The sequence below is a fragment of the Muntiacus reevesi genome, chromosome 2, assembly GCF_963930625.1.
Source record: "Muntiacus reevesi chromosome 2, mMunRee1.1, whole genome shotgun sequence".
NCBI lineage: Eukaryota > Metazoa > Chordata > Mammalia > Artiodactyla > Cervidae > Muntiacus > Muntiacus reevesi.
In genome coordinates this window covers 249,519,386-249,525,894 of record NC_089250.1, presented here as the reverse complement: position 1 = coordinate 249,525,894, position 6,509 = coordinate 249,519,386, and the positions used below count along the sequence as shown (strand labels likewise).

The window sequence follows — 6,509 nt, the reverse complement described above, 5'->3', positions numbered from 1 at the left end:
CACTGGAGTGGGTTGCCATTTCCTTCTCCAATGCATGAAAGTGAAAAGTGAAAGTGAAGTCAAGACCACCTCAAATGGCTAAATATAACTGGCATCCCTGAGGGTAGGGAACAAAAATATTTGAAAAAATAATGGCTAAGTTTTTCTAAATTTGAAAAAATTATTAGCCTTGTGTGTGTGGTGGCCAGCATGGAGAGAGCGTCATGAAGGCCTAAGGCACACTATGAGAATACAAGGTGTGGGGGAGCCTCCCTGCCCACCCCCAAATGCCACTTATCACTCCTCCATCAAATAAAAATCTCTGCATCTTTGCACCTAATTATACCAAGTTGCAAGTTCTGATACTTTGCAACTTAACTGAAGAAGATGAATTCTTCAGGGAAACTGTCTACTGTAGGCAGGTGTTCAAGAAATCTCCCGGCAAGTGAGGAACTTGAGCATCTGACTGCACTACAGCTCCTGCAGTGGCACCCACAAGTACCAGCTATACTGGGACCTGACTACCACAGGTAATGTCACTCAGTGCTATCAGGTCACGGGTGTCCAGCACTCAATCCAGATCATGATGAAGGAGGAGATCACAGCCAAGAGGTGCCATCTGCCAATGGTCAAGAAGCTTCACAGCTACAAGATCAAGTTTCTGCTGCCCCCACTGGGTCCTACATCACCAGCATCAGCCATACTTCACCATCAAGAAGCCCAATACTTTCTTTCAGATACAGGGCCCTCCCCATCCCCAGGTCTGCCAAGATAAATTCCTTGCCAGGAGGAAACCCCCAAGGAGTTCAGTGAACCCCAACCATAATTATGAAAAGTGAAGAAGACTAAGACACATCATAAACAAATTGCTTAAGATGAGCGATAAAAAGGAAAATGTGAGAAGTAGTCAGAGGAGGGGGGAAAAAAGACACCTTATGTATAAAGGATGAGAAAAAGATTTCTCATTGGAAGCAATGTAAGCTAGGAAACAGTACAATATTTTTAAAGTACAGACTAGGGTGGGGAAGAGGTAGGCAAGGCGGAGACAGAGAAAATAGAAAAATGAAGATGAAACAAAGACTGGTCTAAACATAAAAAACTGAAAAATTAATCACCAATAGACCTGCATGACAAGAAATAGTAAAGTGCTTCAAACAGAATGAAAATGATACCAGACATAAACTTGGATATACACAAAAGAAGGAAGAGCATTAGAAATAGAAATTACAAATGTAAATATAAAGACTTTTAAAATTTATATCTTTAAAAGATAATCAACTGTTTAAAGCCAAAAAAAATAGTAACAAGATTTTGTATGCATTTCAAAATACATAAAAATGAAAGGTATGACAATAGCTTAAAGGCCAGGAAAGGAAAGAAAAATGAAAGTATACTATTGTCAGTTTCTTATAGTATAAGTGTACAACAGCAAAGAATGACTATGAAATATTAAAGATAAATAATATAAACTCCAAAACAACCAGTAAAATAAGGTATAATTAATAACACAAAGGAGATAATAAAGAACCATAAAAATATTAATCTGAAAGAAAGTAGAAAAGGAGTATAAAAGGAACATAGAAGAGAAGGGACATAAAGAAAACAAAAGCAAGATGGTCAGTTCTACACAATTATACCAAGAACCATATTAAATGTAAATAGTCTTTAAAAACACAACTAAAAAGCAGGGATAATTACATTAGGAGAAAAAAGAGGTAACACCAAACTCTATGCTGCTGCAAAAGAACCAAGAAGTAAAAAGGATGAAAGAGATATTCTGTACTAATACAAATTTAAAGAAAGTAGGAGTGGCTATACTAATATCAGACAAAGTGGATTTCATCCTCCAGTATTATAGGTGTAAGATACAGCACCAATTTCAACCTTGAATTAAAATCTCCACCCAGGCATTGAAATAGGAATATGGTGTCATCATGTCTGTCCAACTATTTTACTAATGTTATAAAAGGTGGAAGTCAAACTTTTAATGGCCTTTTATGATCTTTAAAAGTTCTAAATTCTTGTACCCTCTGAAAAATTTAAAAAAAAAACTGTAAGAGAATTACAATATTTAAACATCCAACTTTGACCAATTTCTGGATATATTTGGCATTTTTATCACAGAAATAGGTTTCAGGGAATTAAAGAATTATAATAAAAGTCCAAAGCCTGTGATTGAGCAATTTAACTATTTTTAATGATGGTGAACAGTAAATACATGACCAGAAACATAAAATATTAACATCAAAGTGAATTACAGAAAGGTTCAGAAAGTACTAATGGCCTTAAGGAATGTAGTAGAGAATTTAACAGACTAAAGTTCCCAAGAGAACATGACAAGAATCTAACACTCAAAATAGTAAAAGCCAGTCTTATATTTGTTTAACCTACTGAAAAATTCTCTGTATTCTGGACAGCCTCAGTCTAATACTTCAGCAGTAGAAATATAATTAAGATATGCTAATATTGGGCAAGAAAATAGTAAGACCTGGGGATGTGGAAATACCTTCCATACTGCTCAGGTGGGTAGCACGTGAACACGGGAAGGATTCTAGGGTTGGTGTAAAGAGCTGCTGTGCTTGCCTGCTCAGTCGTGTCTGACTCTTTGCGATCCTAGCCCGCCTAGACTCTAGCCCACCGGGCTTTTCTGTCCATGGGGATTCTCCAGGCAAGAATACTGGAGTGGGCTGCCATGCCCTCCTCCAGGGGATCTTCTTATTCCAGGAATTGACCCAGATTTCCCACATTACAGGCAGATTCCTTACTGTCTGAGCCACGAGGGAGGCCCAGTAAAGAACTGCAGAAGTCCCCAAAAAATAATTTTGCTTTTAGAGACTCCATAAATCAAAAAGGTTGGGAGTTTCCATTAACGAAAACATCTCATAGACCTTTGTCCTGGTCTGCACGCCCAGAACAGAAAAATCTATTTCAAGGAAATTCTGTGAGCAGAATTCAGGGAAATCAACAAGCTTGGTGCAGCAGGATTTGACAGCAGTTTTGAATAGAAATTTCAAAATGGACCTAAAAATACTACCACTTTTCAGTGCAAAAGCACCAAGCTTAAAGATGCTCTAGTTTTCAAACCTGGCTCTACAACTTTATAAATTGTGGGAACTTGACCATCAGTTGCTTACTTGCTCTTGCTTGCTCAACATTTCAGTTCTTTTTATTAAAATAGAATAATATCTTTCTCACAGAGTTGTCTTAAGGACTTGATCATACACATAGAAAACTGAAGTCACAGCTGAGCACTTAGTAAGGTCTAACTAAACAATATCAATTATTAATAATTAGGACCACCTTTCCTAAAGGACAAGAATATGCTGACAGAAACTGGCAACTGAATGTAAAATCACTCAGAGAGAGCTAAATTTGCATGAGAAAAATTAAACTACTAAATTAAGTAGTACCAATTTAAGTTCAAAGATGGCTGCCTTCAATTTCTTCCCTTCCTGTAAAAAAAGCAAGTCACTCTTCCTGTCAGAAAAGAAAGTCTACTTCCCTTCCCTGAATTTGGGTTGGGCTTGTACCTAGGGTAGCAGTGACACTGTGCTAGATCCAAGCCTAGACTCTAAACTCTTGGCAACTGTTGATTTTCCTCTTGAAGCCAGCTCAGTTTAAGAAGTCTGACTAACCTGAGACTACCATGCTGTTAAGGAGACCCTAGCTAGCCACATGAAGAGGACACATGGAGAAACAGCAAAGCATAAGGCATTGGAGTGGTTTCCCTGAAACTTCTAGCCCAGCCAAGATGCCAACTGAACACAGAGAACTGAGTAGCCATAGTTGACATAATGAGGAAGAAATACCACCCAGCTAAATAAGCCCACTCCCTCAACTCATAGATTCATAAGAAAAAAAAATCTTAAAAAAAAAAAAAAGTTTTGGGCAATAGATAACTAACAGAGTCTAAACCCTAAAACCATCAACTGTATTTATTTGTGGCCTCAGACTGTCAGAAGCAGCTCATCAATTTCTTTACTCTCTTAATGAATTTTACTGGGGTGTATGCACTAGAAGTTTTGGATAATGCTAGAAATGAGCATCACCCTTAAAAGTAAAAAGGAGAACTGCAATTCCTGAAATATTCTTTTTGCAGGATAATCCCAGACTCACTGGGTAGAGGCTACATATAAGAACCAAGCCAGTGAAAGCAGCTAGAACACCTCTGGCAGAGGGGTGATCCTTTCTTCTTCTTCTTCTTGTTTAGTCACTAAGTCATGTCCAACTCTTTACAACCCCATGGACTGTAGCCCACCGGGCTCCTCTGTTCATAGGATTTCCCAGGCAAAAATTCTAGAGTGAGATGCCATTTCCTCCTCCAGAAGATCGTTCTGACCCAGAAATCGAACCCATGTCTCCCACTTACTAGCAGGCGGGTTCCGTACCACTTCACCTACGATTAAAAAAAAAAAAATACTTTGCAAAAACTTCTTCTTACAGAGCCCATAGAAAGCCATCTTGCAAATACATCTAACTTTCAGTAAACCTAAATTTATTACCAAAAGCCACATTGGTAATATTTTTTCTTTCCCTACGTAAAACTGGTATTTAAGAACATAACCACAATCAGTTTTTTCAAATGCATAATCTCATTGGGATTTTGGCTTATGGTTTAAGAACCTGTTGGAGTCAATGTTTCCCCTCCCTTTTGTGAATAATAAATTAATCATCATAACTAGTGGTCAATGCTGTGAGGCCAGAAAATAGTTCTAAAAACACAAGATAATAAAATAGACAGAATCCTTGAAATGCTTGGTCTTCCACTTGTGTAATTCTTTTTCTTTCCTTAAAAGTCCTCAGTCTTTAAATGACATTTATCTTATTATCACTCTCAACTGATTATGGATTAAAAAATGTTTTCGACCTCTTCCCACAAATTTTTCCCTTAACCCATTTCCCACGCCTGTGGTAGGAAACAGCATGAATAACTCTGGGCATAAAAGCTTTTCATGTCTTTAATATGGTGAACTCATCTCACTATTTCTCTGATTTGCCGACAATGACCTTACTTTTAAGAGCCTCCAGTGAAGTCATCTCCAGAATTTCAAGACAGTTATTTATTGGCTTATTCCTTTACTCTACTATGTAACCTCATAAAATAAAATTAAGTTCTAAATTAAACAAATTTTAAATAGCAGTTTCTAACAGCAAGGCTAGTTGCTAACAGCAAAGGCTAACTTTGTATCTCAAAATGGCCTGTTTTTATATCCAAGTAGCATTCTTTTTTAACAACTGTTTTATTAATTTTTATTGGAGTATAGTTGCTTTATAACAGTGTGTTAGTTTCTGCTGTAGAGCAAAGTGAATTAGCTACACATATACATGTATCTCCTTTTTTGGATTTCCTTCCCATTTAGGTAACCACAGAGTATTGAGTAGAATCCCCTGTGCTATAGGGGAGAACAGTAGGTTCTCATTAGTTATCTGTTTTACACATATTAGTGTATATATATATATCAATCCCAATCTCCTAATTCATGCCACATTCCCCTTCCCTCCTTTATATCCAAACATCTGTTCTCTATGTCTGTGTCTCTATCTCTCAAAGTAACATTCATTTCTGTACACATCTTCCAAAAAGAATGAAAGAAATAGGCTTGGACAGAGGGCTTCCCTGGTGGCTCAGGTGGTAAAGCGTCTGCCCGCAATGCGGGAGACCCACGTTCAATCCCTGGGTCGGGAAGATCCCTGGAGAAGGAAATAGCAACCCACTCCTGTACTCTTGCCTGGAAAATCTCATGGACGGAGAAGCCTGGTAGGCTACAGTCCATAGAGTCTCAAAGAGTCGGACATGACTGAGCGACTTCACTTTCACTTGAATCAGTTCTAATGAGATGAATGAAACTGGAGCCCATTATACAGAGTGAAGTAAGTCAGAAAGATAAAGAACATTATACTAACACATATATATGGAATTTAGAAAGATAGTAATAATAACCCTGTATGCAAAACAGAAAAAGAGACACAGATGTACAGAACAGACTTTTGGACTCTGTGGGAGAAGGCGAGGGTGGGATGTTTCAAGAGAACAGCATTGAAACAAGTGTACTATCAAGGGTGAAACAGATCACCAGCCCAGGTTGGATGCATGAGACAAGTGCTCAGGGCTGGTGCACTGGGAAGAGCCAGAGGGATGGGGTGGGGAGGGAGGTGGGAGGGGGGATCGGGATGGGGAACATATGTAAATCCATGGCTGATTCATGTCAATGTATGACAAAAACCACTACAATAATGTAATTAGCCTCCAACTAATAAAAATAAATGAAAAAAAAAAAAGACAGAAACCACAACAACAAAAGAGAAACTTTCACTGATTGAATATTTAATGGAAGTCAATTAAGCGCCCATCATAGCCAAAGTAGGAAAAGTATAAAGATAAAACTGCCCCAGCTCCGAAGAAGAATATGAGTTAATAGAAATGCAGAAACAGAACAAGCTATGTACAACATCTTGGGAAGAGAAAATACAACAGGATACAAAAGAAGGACTGTGCGCAGATGAAGTAGGAGAGCAAAGGAGGAAAGGAT

At 38.0% G+C, this 6,509-nt stretch overlaps 1 pseudogene; it reads left to right on the top strand.

Annotated features, from left to right (window-relative positions):
• Positions 1 to 203: 203 nt before the first annotated feature.
• On the top strand, positions 204 to 818 carry LOC136157465 (large ribosomal subunit protein eL20 pseudogene; annotated as a pseudogene).
• The last annotated feature ends 5,691 nt before the right edge of the window (positions 819 to 6,509 follow it).